At 36.5% G+C, this 20,574-nt stretch overlaps 1 protein-coding gene and 1 long non-coding RNA gene across 2 annotated transcripts in view; both read left to right on the forward strand.

Moving 5' to 3' along the window:
- LOC135075734 (putative polypeptide N-acetylgalactosaminyltransferase 9) overlaps positions 1 to 20,574 on the forward strand; it is a 246,261-nt gene that overhangs the window by 11,735 nt on the left and 213,952 nt on the right. The gene's annotated exons all lie outside the window — the stretch shown is intronic.
- On the forward strand, positions 17,027 to 17,905 carry LOC135075536 (uncharacterized). The gene is made up of 2 exons (XR_010258047.1): positions 17,027 to 17,228; positions 17,743 to 17,905. It is a non-coding gene; the product is annotated as an uncharacterized LOC135075536 (long non-coding RNA).

The following is a 20,574-nucleotide window of genomic DNA, read 5'->3' on the forward strand; positions in this document are numbered from 1 at the left end:
ATAACTTTGGTCAAGATGAAAAATACGTTGTTTCAGTTGTTTGATAGTCGAGTTTTTAGTTAATTTCAATAATATTTCTGTTTACTTGATATAGGTACTTGACATAATGAGGGTTAGGATTGAAAAAGTCATAACCGGGAAGAGCCCCATATAACCCCTATCCTGCTTTTGAACAATGCTTTTCTTGGCGTGAAAAAGAAGTAAAACTCATAACTTAAATGGTTGATAATCCTCCAATAACTCTTTGCCAAGTTGATCATCTAACATTATAGTAGTTAAATGCTACTTTTGTTTCTGAAGATAACCAAATACAGTCTTGCTATAAAATTGTTGTTTTCTCACTATACCGCAACATCTTAACCGTTCCACGTGTAACGGCCCAGTGGCTCGTGTGTAATCGCGTTTTAAGACAAAATATATTCTCCTTTGACAACACTGCGAGCTTCAGTTATTAAGTTAATTCGTATCACTAAAGCGCAAGTTAATTACACTGCATGAGTTAACTAGGGTTCATTATCTTTGCTCTAGCTTGATTGGATCTTAATTTAAGGGATTTTTATTAGCTGTCGACGGAGGTGGAAATGGTAGCGTACAATGTATGAAAAGTATACTTGATATAATATTCAGCTCCGAGGTATGGCACATAAAGTAGATACAACTTCTGATAGTTTAAGTAGGTATAAGAAAGAAGAGAGATGTTGGAAAAGATTGTGGTCAAATAACTGCCTTGTTATGCATAAAAAAAGAGATGATGTAAGATGTTTTAATAAAGATGACAATGACATTGTTCAGAAGTCTCTTCTCCATGTTAATTGACCACTCAACTATTACATTTTGTTTGGGGGAGTAATATTGTGCAGCGAATGTAACTGTAATCTAATCATTTAATTCAATATGTAATCAAGATAAGCTATCCAAATCCATTCCATCGGGGCTTGAAAGACGGCTATGACATGGCAGCTCAAAAAATCTGACATCAGATAATTGCTACACAAAATAAAAATTAACTTGTAGAGTCGATGAACATCAACTTCAAATACAGACAAGTCCGAAAAGCAATTTTAAGTGCGTTAAGCTTTTCTCGGCCACTGAACCGTAAGGGCAAAGCGATTGCTAACCGTCTAAATTCACTAAAATATGCAATAGACTACTCCTTTGCTATGTAAATGAAGTTCCTGTAAAAACTATATCATCTCAAAGGGCATTAGTCACATCAGACTATTAAAGTTTTGTTGCAAACTCGACTCTATTATGAACTGCATAAGATACCAATATGTATAGGTAGATGTGCTTTACACTACCTACATCAGGTGGCAATCGATTACGCCCCAGATCTAATTACCCTACAGCGTAAGAGCATCCGACAGAGCTCCGCCAAAATGAATTATAGCACTTCATTAAACCAAAGTGCTGTCTTAAAGTGTCTAAAAAGATTCCATTATGTTAAGGAGTGAGTAGTGATGCGACAGCGTGGGTGGGACTCGAGTGGGTAATGAGTATTTTTAATAAAAACAATAATGCTGGGAACATTAGGTTAAAATCCTTGAAAATATTTTTGATGTAAGAAATGTAGATCTAAATAAATTACTATAATAAATATTAATTTGTCACTTTTTTGTTGTCTTAATAAAACAATCAATTGGGTATTTTCTTCTGATGGACCTGCTGGAAGCTCAAGGCGAACTTCACCGAGCAAAGTGAGCCTAGAGTGCAAAATCTCGTTCAAACTCACAAATCAATCTGGTACAATAGGTGTCTGAATGTTAGCTCAGTTACCTTTTCCCCCTTTTCGGGCAAGTTATTGAATCAGAAATTGCGAGGGCCAATTTTTAATTATTGTAGTAACCATGTCATTAGATAAATCGATCTTCTTGACAGCATAAAATATTGCTTTTGGGATCTCCAACTTAAGATAATTAGACCATTTTTGAATTTTTCTATCGATAATACCTACTAAGGCAACAAATTAACACCTCCCGAATCCTGTTGCATACGATTAATTATGCTCTTATTACATGCAATAAAATAATGCAATAAAATAGACTCTTAAAAAAATCTTCATAATTTTATTCATTAGGTTAATGCAATCGATTTTCCCAAATTTTCCGAGTTAATTAACAGCACATCACTAGCAAAGACCGCCTATTCATTAAGCTCGCCGGTTCTTATCTGATTCCACGGGATACGCCGTGTTTTGCAAGTTTGTCAAAATTGATCTGAAGCTTGAAAAATGTTTCACGGTTTAGCCGTGAAAAATGATGGTCGAAGTAGAAAATTAACTTTCTGCATTTTAATTTTGACGGAGATAAGGTGTGATGAATGATGGCAGTAATGTAAGGGAATTGATATTCAGTGGTTATTTTGCAAATAGATTTTGATGCCTGAATATCTTTATAGAATCTGAAAGTATTAATGATGTGAAAACTTTTTGATAAATTATTTCTAACAACGAATTGGCATGTCGGATAGTGTTGTAATAAAACCGACCAACCATGTAACGTAACGTGAATAAATGCATGAAACAATACCGGATACCTCATAGTTACTTCTAGGTATCCTTACCCCTTTTACTTAGAAGATCAGAGACTCGCATGTAGAGCAAGCTATATTTGGGATGTGTTACTTAAGTTTGGGTTACTTGTTACTTTACCAATGTAATAATAAGCGTTTATGTATGTGACTAGTTGACGCACATGCACTTAAATTAATTATTTAGAAGTATTAAGCGGAACTTTCACCGAAAGGTTAAATATAGTTCATTAGACAAAACACTGTTGTATAATTCAAGCATTTTGGGCGTTCCGGTTTGTTCCTGCGACCAGTATTGATTTGGTCATACCGCATGAATTTATTATCATTTGGCCCACCATCGGACATGCTAGTGCGGTTGGGACTACAACACTCTGCACTATGCTTGGAATAGTAAATGCAATTGTCATTTTTTTTTCATTTACTTAGGCCTTGATGACCCTAAAGTTTTTACTTTATATTCTTTTATTTTTCAAGTAATCGTTCGTTCGTTCGTTTCAGCCGAAAGACGTCCACTGCTGGACAACGGCCTCCCCCAAGGATTTTCACAAAGACCGGTCCTGCGCCGCTCGCATCCAGGCACCTCCTGTGACTTTCACCAGATCGTCGGTCCACCTAGTAGGAGGCCTGCCCACGCTACGCTACCCTTTCAAGTAATAAAGGAAAATAAACTGTTTTTCAGTCATAAATTAATTAGCCTCATTGCTTCAAGAAGTCCGACTTGTTTACGGAGGAAATATCTTACGATTATTATAAACTTGCTTAAATTACTGAATTGTAATTAATTATCTTCGTCTCTTATTATATGTTCCGTTAATAAGAATCTGTAAAGTTAGCAAGTAGAGTAATTAAGCATTTCTGTAAGTGACATTGTTTAGAATTTGGTTTAATCAGGCCTGTTCATCTCCGCGAGTTTACATCGAAAACAAAACACGCACGATGACCCACCTACAGGATACTATTCGACAAGGCCTCACATACGAGCGAACATTGACTCACGCACGCGTATTCTTGTGTATGATGAAAGAAAATAAAGAAAATGGTGTACTAAATACTGTGCAGTATTTAACTGCCTAAATAATAATAAAAACACAGAATGTACTTTTTTAAGTTGCCTCAAGACACAGAGGTAAATAAGTAGTTAATTTATTCATGATAATTCATGCTAAATCATGTATTTTCTCCGCCATTTTCCGCAGTTTGGCACCTCACGTCACATCATTTTACCGAAGTCAGCCCTATAGCTTCGGCGCAGTGCCGATCACTGACGTTTGTCAACAAAATGGTGCTTGACTCTTGAGACAGGCTAAATTACACCATATGGTTAATGACATTGAGCATACATTTTTTTAAATACCTTCGCGAAGTAAAACTTCTGTACGTAGTACTTATTATTATTCTGTGGTTTAATCCTGTTTCAATATCATTAGCAATTTGACACACTAAAAACATTTTGCTTCAATAAAAGTTCCAGGCGTTGCGTTATTCTGCACTCACGTAGTAGATTAGTACGAGCCTTTAATCTTTACTACCTTTACGATTCTATTTGTAAAAGGTTTTCTTGTTTATTCTCAATACGTGACTGTTATTGTAAGAGGGTGTAAACACTTCGCCTTTTGATAGAAAGTCGTTAAAACTGATACCGTTTAACCTTTGCTAACAACAAGGTACCTATTTTAATTTATTTACTTGTATCTTTTTACTTTAATCTTTTTATACTTTGGGGGCGTCCTTAAATTACGTGAGGCTTTTAGGGGGGGGAGGGGGTCAACAAAAACCTCACCAAATCTCACGTGGGGGAGAGGGGGGGTCTCGGGAAATATCACGTATTTTTTTCCACAAGAAATAGAGAAATAGTTTGCGAGAAAACTGGGTTAAATCTTAAGTAAAAAAATTGGCCAAGTGCGTGTCGTGCCACGCGCAGTGTAGGGTTCCTTAGTTGTCCGTCGTTATCACAATATATTTCAGAAGTAAGCAATTACTTCATCTAAAGTCACTTTTAATATTTTCTTCTAAGGAATTTTTATTAGGTATGAAATTTTATAATACATGAGTAAAACGACTATTAGTCTTGAACTAATTGATCTATCTTAACCACTATAGTTTTCCTTGAAAGTTCATAAAAAGCACTATAATCTTGAATTTTTCCAGATTTATCAAGCCAACAGTTTAGTTTTTAGCGGGGGGGAACGCCCTACTCGGACAAAAATTGGCACTTTAAACTTTAACATTTTGCAAACGGATCCCTAAATCGAAAAATGGTCTTAGAAACCCCTAAGCCATTTTAAAAGACCTATCCAACGATACCCCACACATGGGGTAGAAGACGAAAAAAAAATCATACCCACTTTACATAATGTAGGGGAGCTACCCTAAAAAAATTTTTTTTTTCAAAATTTTATTCTACCGTTTTGTCGTCGTGATTAATATACATACCTCTACAAAATTACAGCTCCCTAGTGCCAATAGTTTCCAAGAAAAACCTCGGACAGACAGACAGCCAGACATATCGAAACTATATTAAGGGTTCCTTGTCAGGACTAAAAATGATATTTGTATGATGATAATGTCATTTTATTCTATACAGTCTAAACAAATACAACTAAAAATGCTTCCGTCTGCATGTGTCAATACTAAAATGCAGAATAAATGACGAAATTAAGAAAATTATAAAACAAGTTCTTTTTTTATCAAAATCGATTTTGCTAGATTATTAGTGATTTTGTAGAAAGGAACAATTAGACTAGGTACTTCTGTAAAAAAACAATGTGACCCTAGTACTAACCGCTGTCACTACACGTGTTTTTCTGGATCTATTCGTAATCAGTGGGCTTAGTGCGACTTTACACAATCGTCATCCGCTAGCGACTGCGTAAAAAATGACTTATTAATAACTTACTCAGACGTCGCCTCAGGAAGCAAAGCTCGCCCCTGGTTCAATGCTGATTGCCGTCTTGCTGAAGCGTGTAAGCAGTCGGCTTTTCTGGCATGGGCTGATGCTCGAACGCGCGGCTCACCTGAAACTCGCAACCTGAAGAAAGCCTATAACCAAGCCTCCAAGTCTTGCAAAAAAGCGTTACGCAGGGCTCGCTACGACCATATTGGACGCATTGGCACCAAACTTGCTTCATACCCAGCCGGGTCCAAAGCGTTTTGGTCCCTTGCCAAGGCCATCCAATCCAACTTCTGTCGCCCCAGCCTGCCACCACTGCTGAAACCTGATGGCTCACTGGCTCACTCTGCTGAGGAAAAAGCGAACCTTTTTGCCACCCTGTTCGCTGATAACTCGCGTCTTGACGTTGCAGGCAAAATACCAACCTCATTACCACCTGCCTCTACCACCATGCGTGAGGTCCGCATACGGCAGAGAGAGGTTTTAAATGTCTTGCGTTCTCTTGACATAAATAAAGCCAGTGGACCCGACGGAATTCCAGCAATAGTCCTGCGGAACTGTGCGCCGGAGTTGTCTCCTATTCTGACACGCCTGTATCGACTCTCACTTGAGACTGGACTAGTCCCTAGATCATGGAAGCTTGCAAACGTACAGCCCGTACCTAAAAAGGGCAGTCGTGCTGACCCAACAAATTATAGACCCATCTCTGTTACGTCCATACTCTGCAAGATAATGGAACGTGTCCTCAATGGCCGACTCCTGTCATACCTTGAAGAAAATGACCTACTTAGCGACCGTCAGTATGGGTTTCGGTATGGTCGTTCTACAGGCGATCTTCTCGTGTATGCCACACACTTATGGAGCGAGGCCATTGAGAAACACGGAGAAGCCCTTGCCGTTTCACTGGACGTATCAAAGGCGTTTGACAGAGTCTGGCACGGCAGCCTAATAAACAAGCTTCCATCTTTTGGAATCCCTGCTGGCTTATGCAAATGGATCTCCGATTTCCTTGTGGGACGATCAATAAGAGTAGTCCTTGAGGGCTACACTTCTAGTCAGCAACCTATTGACGCTGGCGTCCCTCAAGGATCGGTGCTGTCTGCAACACTGTTTCTACTGCACATCAATGATCTGCTCAAACCCGGTACCTTTGGGTATGCAGATGACACAACAGTGACAGCCAAATATCTTTCCAGCGCAAAAGCCAGCGGGCGTGAGGTCGAGTCTTGTCGTGAGTCCCTTATCGAACGCTTAAATTTGGCCCTTCAGGATGTCTCTGATTGGGGCGATGCCAATCTGGTCCAATTTAACGCGTCCAAAACACAGGCGTGTCTGTTCTCCGCCAAACTAAGTCCATTTCGTCTGGCTCCAACATTCCGAGGTGTGCCTGTTAAAATCACCGAGCGACTCCAACTTTTGGGTATCGAAATGTCCAGCAAGTTGAACTTTGGCGAGTACATCGAATCCATAGCGAAAACTGCTGCCAAGAAACTTGGTATCCTCTCGAGGGCAAGGCAGTACTTCTCCAATAAGCAAAGGCTGCAGTTATATAAAGCACAGATCCGACCTTGCATGGAATACTGCTGCCACCTCTGGGACGGCTCTGCCAAGAAATATTTGGCTGCTTTGGATTCGGTGGAAAGGCGTGCCAGGAGACTAATCGACAGCCCGACCCTTGTTGAAGCGTCGCTCCAGGAACTTGACCACCGCCGTAAAGTTGCTTCTCTAACGGTTTTCTACAGGCTACACTTCGGAGAATGTGCGAAGGAATTATATAACTTAATTCCACCAGCCCCTTTCCATCACCGGGGAACCAGACGCAGGCTGGCGTACCATCCCTACATTGTCGACATTCCACCAGCTCGCACTAAGCGTTTCGACGACTCCTTTATAATGCGAACAGCTAGGGACTGGAATTCGCTGCCTGCTGCTGTATTTCCTGAACACTATAATCCGGGCGTTTTCAAGGCGAGAGTGAATAGGCACTTACAGGGCAGATATGTACCATCCTAGACTGCATCTCACTTAACACCAGGTGCGATTGCGGTCAAATACCTGCCTTGTCTAGCATAAAAAAAAAAAAAAAAAAAAGACATTTAAATGTATGATGATTGTACAGCGTCCCTAGCAGATACTTTCAAGAACTAAAATCTTAAACTTTATAGATCTTTTTGATGCACTCGTTAGCAACAACGTTAAAGCACACAAAAAAATGTTTCTCAGTTATATTACTCCAAAACTATTAAATTTCGGATTTTTTTTAATATCACGTGAGATTTGGGGGTGGGGGAGGGGGTCAGGCAAAATCTCACCAAATCTCACCAAGGGGGGCGGGGGGGTTGAAAAATAGCCAAAATTGTCTCACGTAATTTATGGACGCCCCCTTTCTTACGAAAATTGCCTTTCATATTTTTGAATTATAGTTAGTATTTTATGATTACAAAAGCTTTTTTGCTTTGATGATAGCTTCGTAATGTTTTCGAGAAAGAGTCTCACAAAAAATTGATAGTGCCTTGAATTTCGTTTCTTATTAATTCTTACATTAAAAGTAGGTATAATTGACAAATAAAAATTATAGCCTAATTTTATTGTATCCAAAAAAATAAAAGATCGAGATTTAACGATTTAGCAGCGTTTATTAATGGCTCAATGCCTACCTACATTTTCATAGCTTATTGAAATTTTCTAACTAAAGTATTTTCTTTTATCCTACAACGAACCTCTTGGCCTGCATCTCACCTGATAGAAAGTGTTAACTACAGATAAACCTCCAACTGCCGAAACACAACAATGCTGTTACATTGTTGTAATGGTGTAAAACAAGTCCTACCACCAACTAAACCGGGCAGAAAGTTTCGTGCCCACTGGGAATCCAAACCGGGAACCTCTGCGTCTTCTTACCACACGGACCACAGAGGCGGTCAAACTCTTTAATATTGTCCTCGAATCTTTACACACAATAATCAGTCTGATTATTCAACGTTTTCACTGAATTCTACTTAGATTCGATTACCTCTTCGCGTGACCGTTCGTGCGAAATGCCAAATGTACTTTTTGTTGTGTATTTGAACATTTTTATTAGCCATCCATTTAGTGACCTTCGTTTGAAAGCTTTTACGGCTGCCATTCTACTAATTAGGTTGTGATCTAAGTGGGGGCTCGATTCTGCTTAATTTAAAGCGAGATTGCATCGAGATTTTGGTCGTGAATATTTTGAGCGTGTAATTTTGTTATTAGAGGCTCATTTTGTTTTATTAAACGTTTTAATAAATATTTAGTAAATTTTCTTAAGGTTTTCAAAGAATACACAAAAGAATAATTTGAATTAAGCAATCGAGGTCATAAAGGTAGGAGGTAGGAGCTGGATGCAGGCCGCTACCAACCTGGCGATGTGGAAATTGGGGAGGCCTATGTTCAGCAGTGGATGTCCTGTGGCTGAAATAATGATGACTCGAGGTCAAGCTCTGTAGATGTACCTATTTATTCTATTTGTACAATAATACACTCAAAATGCCCATTGTTTCGTATTCAGCCTGCCCTCTTCGGGACGCTTATAGACTTCCCAAATATAGATTTATCCTACCAATTATCCTAATTCGGGACGTAGACTACAAACAGATGCGTTTCAGCTTTTAATACTTACTTGAGCGCCACTTGTGACATAGAGTTGAAATATCTATAGAATACACTCAAAAACGTTTATAATTTAATTTACTAGGAAATTAAGAATAAAGGTCCTTTATGTAGAGCCTCAGTTAGCTTATTAGCTTTTTAATAAAAACCACAAGCTGATGCAAATAAACAAAGTCAGTAAATTATTAAAGTATCAAAAAAAAAGTGTTTCTCTATTTTAGTTGAAATGGAACATGAAAAGTCCTATTTCTCAGTTAAAAACTATACTTTCATAGACATGCATCAAATCCATATGTAACTAGTATCGTTCGTAAAGCAAAAAGTTCCTCGAATCTCCAGCGTATCCCAATTTGCATCGTATATATCTGACCGCAAGTGTATTACAATGCTCCCACAATCCCGCTTTGTGGCGGATTCAACGAATCAAGAGTCCGAATACGAATAAAAACTCGATGCTCGACTTTAAATATCGAATCTAACAGAATACGGTTAGGGAGTTTTGCTGCAGTCGATGCGAGCAGTAGGCTAAGAACTCACAGAGCGGTTTTCAGCCACGCCCACCGAGGTTTTGGGACAGCCCCTGTTTTATTCCAAAACTTACAAGACCGCTGGTTTGTGCAGTTGACGACCCCTGCAGCTGCGATTGTCACCTACATACCTGGCGGGCGATTGTCGCAAGAAGGTTGGTAACTAGAACCACTGTCGACCACAGAGTGCCAACCGATCACAGAGTGCACGAGGCAAATCGCCCAGGCTACGGTAACTGTGGACGCGATTTTACGTGCTAAAATCGAGGTTTCAGGCGACTGAGACGGTTTCATAACTGGGCCTGCAGTCCCTGTTGCCTAATTAGTTTTTTTTTTATTTCGTCAGGTGAGAGGAACCCGTCATTTCAACCAAGAATCCATTTTCTTAAGTAAGTAGGTACAGTTACCGGAAAAAGTGTCACAAATAAATCAACCGCGTCGTGAAATGTGCCACTTAGTTTAATACTGCATTCTACAGGAGCTAAGGGCACGCAACCTTAGCGGGCGCGGGTGAAAACCGCTCCGTGAGTTCTCTGCCTTAGGGAGTTTCGCTGCAGTCGATGCGAGCATTCTAAAAGCTGCGAACTTCGCCTGAAACGTCTATTCATGCAAGTAACTTTGCTGGCTATCCGCTTGCTTTATATTGTTAGGTCGGAGTTTAAGAATTTTTGTTCGGGTAATATCAGGTGGAATATAAATTTTGAGAAGTTAGTTTAGTGTTTTAATATGAGTTAAGAATGTAATATTTGCATGGTAATATCGTAACTTTGTTTTATACTGTGTGTCCCATTGAGGAATAAGTCTGAAAATACATTACAGCAATCGCAATTTGACAATTAAAACCGATAGTAGAAGAGACTGATTATGGTAATGACAACGGTAGAAAATACCAAGTTAAAAATCTGTATTCTCTGTAAACGACACGGCACGTGTCACTGGCTAAAGACTGAAAGCTCAAGAATCCCAGTCTATTTGAAAGCAACAACAATAAACACAATTTAGATTTACAAAAGCTGTCTTTATAAACAACAGCGAAGCAATAAAGTAAAACAATTACATTTACCGGGTCTGTTATCGTTTCCACAAACAACCGTTCTAAATTAATTTGAGAAAATGACGAACAAGTTCCAACACAATTTTCACTATACAGGGTGTTAGGTAAATGGGTATATGAGCCGACACTAGCCCATGTTAACATGGTCATATAAATGGTATGGTGAAGTAAGAAAATTGATATCTTCATTTTAATTATTTTATTTTTCATACAAATCGGATTTTATAAAATTAATTTTGTATGAAAATTTAAAAAATTAAAATGATGATATCAAATTTCTGACTTCACCATACCATTTATATGACCATGTTAACATGGGCTAGTGTCGGCTCATATACCCATTTACCTAACAACCTGTATAATGTCGAGTTATACATATTTATGAGACCACGATAGCGGCAGAGAATTCATTTAGATAGTGGATAGCCACTCGTGTAAGTTCCAAAACCGCGTAAGTTTGAATTAGTAACTTTCACGAGGGAGCGATTAAGCGATACGGCACAATTTGTTTTGCATAATTGACGCACTTCTTACATTTCAAATAATTAGATTACTTATGAAAATGTTTATGTACTGGCAGCAAATGTACAATAAGTACATAAAAAGTCTAAATCCTACTAATATTATAAATGCAAAAGTTTGGACGTCTGGATGTTTGTTACTCTTTCACGCAAAAAATACTGAACGGATTTTGATGAAACTTTACAATATTATTATTGTTTATAACCCAGAATAACATAGGCTATAATTTATGACGATTTGTGACAAACTAAATTTCACGAAGGTGAAGCCGCGGGCAATAGCTGTTAACTATAATAATATAATTAACATTGTCAGGGCATTGACTTTTACCAATTTATAATCTTCTGTGACTGAAACTCCATGGAAAGTCAAAAGTGCTAAAATTGTACTTAGGTGGATTAAGAACTCGGGCGTCATAGCGTAGTTTCCAAAATGGAGACAGCAAAATGTTTATGGGCACCATTAATTAGGAATGAACAGGAGAATAACGGGCCCTCTTGTGAAACTCCACATGGTGTAGGATTGCGTGTGTTTAATACTTAAAATGACTTCGTAATGTCACGTAATGTAGTCAGGTAGTCAGTTGAAAGGTTTATTTAAGAGACCTCATCATCATTATCTTCTTTGGTAAGATCTTCGAAAAGGGTTTGTCCTAAAGGTCATCTATTTCCACGATGAGAATCGTAATATTTTTTTAAGATGAACAATGAACAAAATGAACATACATGAAATAGGCAAATAAATTCGTAGACAAAGCGTCAAAACTCAAGTGCTTAGGTAGGTAGTGACTATCATACAGTTATAACACGTCATTCGATCCAATCCAAACTACAATATTGTTATCATTTTTATAGATGAGAAGACGAGCTTTATTAATCTAGTGGAAAGTTCATTCATCGTTCGTTTCAGCCAAATGACGTCCACTGCTGGACAAAAGCGTCCCCCGAGCCATACATAGCGAAAAGTTGTTTCATATTAAAAATAATATAACCATGAGTTCCTGAAATAAGTACATAATGTAACTTATTTGTTCTCTCAAAATTGAATTGGGTAAGAGAGTGTCGAATAGCTCTATTCCCGTAGATTGGATCCCGCATTCCCGCCATTTTGGAATTTGGAAAAGTTGTATTGGAAATTAAAGGCTACGCTGCACTCGCCTGCGATCGCCAATTCAGCTAAATTGTTCATCGTAACTAGCTTTTCGTCTGGTACGTTACTTGAGATTTAGAAGGTAATGTGATGGATTTAATTATGTTCAGAAATTCTGATTAATGCAGCTTCATGCGCGAGAATTTTGACTTGTTACGGAAAGACTATAGCGCCCAAGTTTTTCTTGCAAAAACCGGAAAAAATATCCTTTATTTTTCTCAAATGATTCAAGAAGATTCTAGTAGGTGCGTCATGATTAAGTTTTTGGGCCTCGTTCACTATCTCCGAGTAAAGTGTCAAGTAGGCTATTTGTTGTTTAAAGTCATGAACTCACGAGTAGCAATTTATGGAATTTTATCCTCTCTGAATAACGCTAAAATACTTCTTATTTTACTGGTAATCTTGCTTAGGAACTAACTAATGGAACTTTACTCGAAGATTGTGAAAGAGGTCCTTACAATGGCATCAATGGTGACAATAAAAAAGAAAAATCAGCTGTTTCAAACATTTTGACTAAATCAATAAAACTTTTTGTATGGAACGCCCTGTATAACGTCACGCAAACTGCACAGTCGATGCGATGCAGGTCTTCGTGTGTGTAGCTGTCAGAAGTGATGCATGGATTGCGGGGCTCCGCAAATATACCTATTGACCCGTCAGCATATTTACTACTTACTCAGAATGTCTTGGCAGCTGATGACCTAAATCTATCTGCAGTCTTTTAGAGGCAACCAAATATTAAGTTTTGTTTTGAGATAAGTAGGCAGAAGATGAAGCGAGATAGGATTGACTTTAAACAACAGATCTTCATTCGTAAAAGTGCCTGAAGGTTTTTTTTCAGGACTCTAAAGCTAATACTGATACTTTTATTTTTATAAAAATTGCGACACATTCTATCACAGGTAGTTACTTTATTTGCATGTTATTTCAGTTAAAGATGACTCAAAATTATCTGTCAAAGATTACCACTGTATCCATAATTTAATATCAACATCGTCACAGGTAACGTAATGTTATTGTTAACACAGCTGCATGAGCTGTAATTGAGTGTTGTGATGTTCCTTAAAGTAATCGATGTTATCGATAAAATTCGATAAAATTAAACCAGCTTGATAGTAAAAGAAAAACAAGAAAGCAGTCATATACATTTATTTTCTAGGATCGATCCTACTATGAATTAAAACTTGAAAAAAAAAATCGTTCAACAAGTTTGAAACATCAAGTAAATAATTCAACATTAATCTGATGTAAGACTGAATTTTATTTATTTATTTATTTATTTTATTTGGTGCAAATACAAAAGGGAATGTATTGTTTTTGAGTATGTAAAAATTTAGGAGTAGCTTAATCATGGTTCAATATTTTTTTGACTGACAACCATAGCAAATTACAGAAATTGATACCAATTTACAATCTATCGATAACAAAATATCGATACTTTAGCAACATAACGTGTCATGTCATAACGCCTTAACGTCAACATAATACGACGTTTGACATGAAGCCTTTAACCTTAGCGTATATAGGGATATTCCGATACTAATAAATACGAGTAGGTACTCGATACTTTTGATTCGATACCAAGTATTTATTGTATCGAATCAATTTTGCGATACATAATCGGTATCGAAACAAAAATACTTGGTATCGAATCGAATCAGCAAAACAACCGAAAACAATAAAAAAACCGAGAACGCATCATACAGAACTGAGAGAGCAAAAACAGTCAGCTAATCAGCTTTAATCGGTTACCGAGTTACCGGTATTTGTCGCGTGGCGGCGTGAGTGACGCGTTGTCTCCCGCTGGGCCAGCCGAATTCGTCCGACTTCAGCCGAGCCCGAGCCGAAAGCGAGAGAAGGAGACACCCGCACCCGCCCGCAAATCATCTCGCCATTCCGCCATGGTGAAAGTGCCTTTGATAGTTGTATATTCATTGATAGCACCCTCAAAATAATAAAACAAAATAAAAGTTCCAAAAAGTATCGATATCAGTAACTATCGATACTTTAGGAGTACTTATTTAAGTAGTATCGAAAAAAGATTTGAGTATTATCGAAATGAGTAGGTATCGATACTTAGGTGGTATCGGAACATCCCTAAGCGTATATCGTCGGTTATGTTATTATGATTCATGAAATTAATATCAGATGGCAATATTACATTCGATACTTTTGTGTATTTTTAATATCTATTGTAGCATCTTTGTATTGGATTACGATAAAATAAAGTATAAAGGTGAGCGAGCATTTACCTGTAACAGAACTACGAGCCGCTCTATGATTATGTTCTAGTGTATCACCCTTTTACAAACCAAACGTCGTACATTTTACCTGTATTGTGCCATTCGTAAGACCGTTACATTACATAGGAATGCTCGAGAAAATGCTCTAGTATATAACCTTAAGGGTTTAATGGATAATAATATTTAAAAACGGTAATAAAAGGAACCAAATGATTTTTAAAACTTATTTTTCCCGTTTAAGGCTGCGCTCCCACTGAGGCGGAGATTGCCGGAGCGAAGCGGATTTTTATACGTCTTACTTAAATTTAAAGCCGCGAGCGCGTGTGAAATATAAATATAAAAATTCATCTCTCTGATTAGCTACGCTTTAGTATAGTCGTATAACAGCAATAAACGTAATAAGTATAGTTTTTTAATTACGGAGCGCTGTAGTTATGTTAATTCTAATAACAAGAAGTATAAACTATAAAAAACATAAAAAATTACACACATAAAACACACCTGCCAGGCGTGGAGATTATGGCAAAATACTCCTCTAAATTGGAGGAGACTCATAGTCCAGCAGTGGACTGTAAAGGGCTGTCGATAATGATGATAATGATGACACATAAAATTGTACAACGCCCCAACTGTCGTAAAAGTCAAAACTGATGACGGTAATAAGAAGGTAAGTAAAAAATTACTACACTCGTTCAAAAACATCTATTTATACATTCATTGCTTTCGCTTTCAAACCACACAATGGAAAGTGCATAAATGTGAGTAATAACAATTAACGTGAAAAATTAATTATCAATTCCATAGACAAACTGTCGAATACATACATTTGAGTGGAGAGTAACGATGTAGATAGCCATCGAAAATACTCGTGTAATTTGAGGCAAAAGTAATAAAGTAAGTGGCTGTTACGCTATTGTAATTGAAAACAGGACTGTTAAAAATACAAAAGGTCTGTGTAAACTGTACAATAGTGGTCAGCCAGTGCATAAGCCTGTCCTTTTGGAATGCAAATCTAGGAATCCTAGCCTTGGATTGTAGCTACAATTGTTGGCATATCAATCTTAACAATGTGGCATCTTAATAACAAGAAATGTATTAAGTTTCTATAGAAATTTTTCAATTTTCTATTCTAACTTAATTTATTATTACGTTTTTCTAACTTGTAAGGAATAATTTGATATACCTAGGTAGTTAATGCTTGATTAATATCTTGTAAAATCTTAAGGTCAGTTTTTTTAGAATGTTGCAAAAAATTGTAAAGATTTCCTACAAAATTCTTCTTTCAGAAGAAATAGGACATTGATTCGATTTACAAAACTCAATCCAGTCTTCACTCGAAACTTTAGCTTTATAACGAAATTATAGATGAAATTATCATTTTCGGAATTCTCAAACAATCTGAGATTGACCAGATATAATTAAGTAAATTAACAGAATTAATAATAGCATTGAATTCATTGTTCTCGGATCTCAACACAGAATGTAATTCAGGTCAGCTTAGTAACAAGGTATATTTCGATGGGTGCCTGGAATAAAGCCGCAATAGCCATAGCAGCAGTTTTCCGATTAAGCGATTTTCGTAATCTGGGGGTCCCTATACACCTTGTGATTTTTTTTCAGAATTTTATCTTTGAAACTGGCTGATTTACCAAAAGCACTATGGATATTGAATCGTTATTCCCGGAAATTTGTTTACCAGAATAATCGTGGCATGTTCAATGTTAAAAGTTTTATTTCAAACTTTTACAAGTAACGGCCATTGCGGCTTTGTTCCCCGAAACAAACTATGTGTACCAAGTCACAATAAACATTACCTACTTGTACAATTTCTTTAAACTTTCTTAAGTAATAATACTTCATGGTGTTCTTCTATGCAATAAAAATATGTTGATTGGATTTACATTAAGCAATGCTGTGTACCTACCTGACAACTGCCGGAACACAGTAATGCTGTCAACATTATTGTTATGGCGACAGACTTAGGAAGATAAAGGGGACTTAGGAAGAGAAGAAGGAGGGATATTTGGTTTATGTTCATTAAAGCTTATTTATAATAACAATATGTTTCGGCATTGGAGGTAGGAAGCCATAGTTTCTCTGTAGTTGAAGTTTCCTTCTACCTTGAGCCTGATCACAGTTTCCACCAGGTGTGATAAAGGGCAAAAGCTTCCTTGCTGAGAATAAAAACATGTTCTGTTCAGTTATTGTCTCTAAATCTGTTCTACATAATGTAAACTTAGAAGATTGCCCATATTAATTCACTTTAAGAAAGTCAAAAACATTTAGCGACTTACCACTTTACTTTAGTGGAGCGATTACAAAAATAGTGGCCTATTAAGTACATGTTTTTTTTGTATTATTATGAATGTCCACAAAACTGCGCAGTTTTTAAAATTATTTTAGACCTATGAAAGTTCTCATTTTTTATTATTTAAACATTTAAGCTCAGAATACGGAACAAACCAGAAACCGTCAACGGGCGTAAATGTGTATTCATATTAATTACTCCAAATCGCACTAATTTGACTTTAGAGCAATTAGTCAATGGCCGGCGCGCGCATTGTTTACATATCCGTCAGATTGACACTTTATAATTAAATTATGCCGTCTTGTGCCGTTCCAACATGTAAGAATGCTACTGGAATTACGAAGAAAGTGCATGGGATCATGTTTTATCCGTAAGTAGCACATTTCCAATTCATTTTAATTAAATAATAATTTTCAAAAAAAATCACGGTTGTATTTTGTAAGTGTTGCCACAGGTCAACGGAATATTTTACCCTACTTTTTTATATTGAATTACATTTGTCTATAAAAAATTCACGCGTTAATTTTGTTAGCGTTACCACAGAATAATGGAATATTTTCCCCATCCTTTTTGTTTTAATTAGTTTTTAGTGTAATTTCATCCATGACATGACAACCTGATTAATTAAATTATAAGTGCCACTTGTGGTCTAAACTGAATAAATATTTTTGATTTTGATTTGATTTTAATATATTGAATTAATTTATAATATTATTCCCTAATAATGAGGAGATAATAAATTACTATCGTGAATTTCATACTTTCCCATTTATTCAAAAGTAAGGCATTGGTATCAACAGATCAGCAGCAGCAATATTTGTATATTTAATAATAATTTTAAGTAATTAATTATTGCTTACATACTTACTCTGATTTTCTTTCAGGATACACAGCCAGAGTTGCCTCGCAATCAAATTCAAGTATTGGCGATGTTTTTGATTTGGATTCTGTTTTTGACTCCAAGAAAAGTTAAACTAAAAGCACTACTGCGCCGTAAACAAATGTTTTGTTGTCGATATGTTTACATAATAAAGAACCTTAAGTTTCTTTTTTGTTTTACTTGGCATTCTAAAGTTTATATTCGACTTTTGTAATTGACTTTTAAATAACATATTATACCTACATATAGTATATTACACTATTTAATAGAAATAAATAATCATCTACACTTAGTTACTTCGGAGTAAAAATTAAATTCATAGGTAGGTAGGTACTATCTATGCCTATGGCCAGTCATGTCGTCTCGTTCTATCGCAAAGAATCACCATTTGATAAGAGCGAGAGCAAAAACGGAAATGGATAGTTAACACTGTGGCCCTGTGTACTTATTTCACTTACTTATTTTTTACTTGTTTAACATCTCTTTAAAAAATTACATAATTTTACCCCAAAAATGGGGGTGTCACACGGCGCTAGTAACACTAAAGGGGGTAGAGGGGCGCGGGAGGGGAAGTATTTTGGACACAAGTTGCCGCGTAGAAATGTTATCGAACACTCCTTCTGGTTTGTTCTGTATTCTGAGCATTTAAGTTGAAATTTTGAGAATGTTCTGCTAAAAGCATTTTTTTATGTTTCTAGCAAAAATTTTGAATCTTGCATCAAAGATAGGAAGGTGAATATTTTTTTCAAACATTTGCAATTAATAGCGATATTGTCAAAATAAAGAAATCTGAGATAAGTCAACCCGAAATAAAGATAAGTTTTTTTAAAGCCTACTAGGTCATGAAATTGAAAAAAAGTTACAAAATTATTGATAACTTCTAAACTACGAAAAAGCCGCGGGCAAAAGCATGTAATATTATAATATTATCATTGTGTACTAATGAATTCCACTACTTTATAAAAAGATATTAACGAAACACTCTAGATATTCAACTTTGTACTCATTTCGATACGGACCATATGAACATATAATGTACACAGCATTCACCAGTACATTTTCCAAGTCGATCATTAAATTCAAGCAAACCGCTATTACTGCATTCGCCATACATCCTTCAGATCAGCGCACAACGCTGCAATGCACTATTGCTGTATGATTAGGGGAGACTGGGTACGGTTGAAACAAAGGACGGTTGAAACAGAGCAAATATCTCGTAAACGGTTCCACGGGGAGTTAGGGGTCCTAGGGGAAAAAGAAGCGGACAACAGGTCCGAACACGAATTTAGTGCCTAAAACTTCCTAAGGCGTTGACGTTGTGTGCAAAACGCCATATTGTTTTTTACTGCCCAAAAGTAAGTATTTTTCTTCAGACATTAACGCTTATACTACCTGTTCTTTTTATGTGAATGTATCGAGTGTGCGTTTGCGATTATAATGAAGCTTGTAGAATAAGGGCCAGTAACTATTTTTAATGTGTTATCATTAGTGTCGAAACTATAAAGTATATTTTACCAAAAGTGGGGTTGGGGACGGTTGAAACATTTTTTGTGGGTACGGTTGAAACAGAAAATTTATTAATGTTAATTTTTTGTAGATACCGAGAGTTTGGGTAAGGAAGATTTCCAGAGAGGAAATTGACTTAGTAAAGCATTAGAGGTGGTAAAAGCTTGAGATTCACTGCGGAAAGTGGCGGAAAAGTATGGTTTAAAAAGAAAAAAAGATTTTCGTTAATTTTATTCAGAATTTTAATATTATTTTATTATTAATGTTTATTAGGTTTGGAAATATCATTTAGTTAATCATATTTCTGTTATTTTTTTAAATGTTTACTACTAATCAAAGGCTAATTAATGTTTAAAAAATATTAAATACTTAGACTGATTAATGTCGTCATGTGGTACTATAATTTTAATATTCGTATTATTAATGATAAATAAAACACGTTTTATTAGTACTTATTGTATTATTTGTATGTATTTCAATAGATCCTAATCGCTGTTTCAACCGCCCCTGGCATGGGGACGGTTGAAACAATATTTCTTTTTTTTTAAATTGCGTATATTTCTATAAATAGTAACCCGGGAACTATAATGATACAGCCATATCATAGCTAAAACTTCAAATTTCAATTTCACGTATCGTAATCGTCACTTGGTTATTAAACAACAAAATTATAGACAATAAAAGCAAAATTGTTTCAACCGTACCCAGTCTCCCCTACTTTTGCACTTTTTACCGGAATAAAACCACAATGGACTCTTACGGAACCGACTTTCAATGTATGAAGCGGCAATATGTATTTCTACCTTTTTTAAGGTATATTCTAAGCACTATAACCTTATGCACATTATATGTTACTCCAGAAAAAATAACGCATCGTTTGATATACAAACCATTTGGATATGCCTCGTAGTTTAGTTATTATTCAAAAATTTCACTAAATCTCTTCTCCTGTAAAATTGTGTTTTGTCGATTGCGGCTTTATTCCAGGCACCCATCGATTTGATTGTATAAGATTACCTATTATATTATTACCTTTACCAGATAATTGATGCCCAAAACTGATGTTCAACAACCTTGGTAATCGCTAATTAACTCGCACTAATAAGAAGACTATGGAACTATGATACGGGATTATTCCCACCTCTCTTTCCCACCGCTGCAAATCCTGTGTAACCAGGATCTACAGCTTGACCGCCAATAAAAACCCAACCCGTGAAGGTATAGTTTGATATGGAACTATGATGCAACAGTTATTATTATGATTATTGGTTTTTGGGCCTTCATTTGCGCCCAGCTCGACCAGGTTTGATCTATTGTGGCAGCCCTTGTC

The sequence above is a fragment of the Ostrinia nubilalis genome, chromosome 10 (assembly GCF_963855985.1).
Source record: "Ostrinia nubilalis chromosome 10, ilOstNubi1.1, whole genome shotgun sequence".
NCBI lineage: Eukaryota > Metazoa > Arthropoda > Insecta > Lepidoptera > Crambidae > Ostrinia > Ostrinia nubilalis.